We start from the raw sequence: 858 nt of genomic DNA, 5'->3' as shown, positions 1-858 counted from the left end.
GTGACCGCCGTCATGCGAAAAACTAGCTGGCGCAAGTGGGACGGAGTAAGTTTCACATGTCCTCCATGCGCTACACATGTRATTGGAAGCTGAAAAGCAGTGGTCACGTGTTATGTTTTAACCTGCCGGTGAGGGAGTGGCGGACGTGTAGATGACGTCATCGCGTCCACAATCAGAGTTTGTACGGACAGATGTAGCAGCCTGTCGTTGTAGAACCGGGATCATGAACTAGCTGTTATAGAATATGCAGAACATGCAGCCTCCAATTGAAACGTATGTCTAATGCCCACACATATTGTCTCAAACATTTTCTATTTTTAATACCCTCAAAACACCAAGTTAGTCATACCTAATTTCACAATAGGTTATCATCAGTGATAATTCGTCACGTTTTACCTACCGTCGACACGTCCAAACGGCATCTCTATTCCAATCATTTGATTGGTCACAATCAGTTTCATGGGAATATGCATTTAAATCTTACTAAATTACTGTTTGGTGAGCGAATTAGAGCAGATGATGCCCGTGGTGGAGAAGGACCCAACTGTCATAGTTCTGTAAAGACACCTTCATAGAAAATGACTCAAGTAAAAGTCACCAAGTAAAATTCTACTTGAGTAAAAGTATTTGGTTTAAATATACTTAAGTATCAAAAGTAAAAGYTATAAATCGTTTCAAATTCTTCATTAAGCAAACCAGATGGCACCATTTTCTAGTTTTTATTTATTTACAGATAGCCAGGGGCACACTCCAACACTCAGACATCATTGGCAAGAAAAGCATGTCGGTTTAGTGAGTCCTCCAGTTCAGAGGTAGTAGGGACGACCAGGGATGTTCTCTGTTTAGTGAGTCCTCCAG

This window comes from Salvelinus sp. IW2-2015, linkage group LG30, assembly GCF_002910315.2.
Source record: "Salvelinus sp. IW2-2015 linkage group LG30, ASM291031v2, whole genome shotgun sequence".
In the NCBI taxonomy this organism is placed as follows: Eukaryota; Metazoa; Chordata; class Actinopteri; order Salmoniformes; family Salmonidae; genus Salvelinus; species Salvelinus sp. IW2-2015.
The sequence above is the reverse complement of the archived record's forward strand: the minus strand, read 5'-3'. Positions refer to the sequence as shown.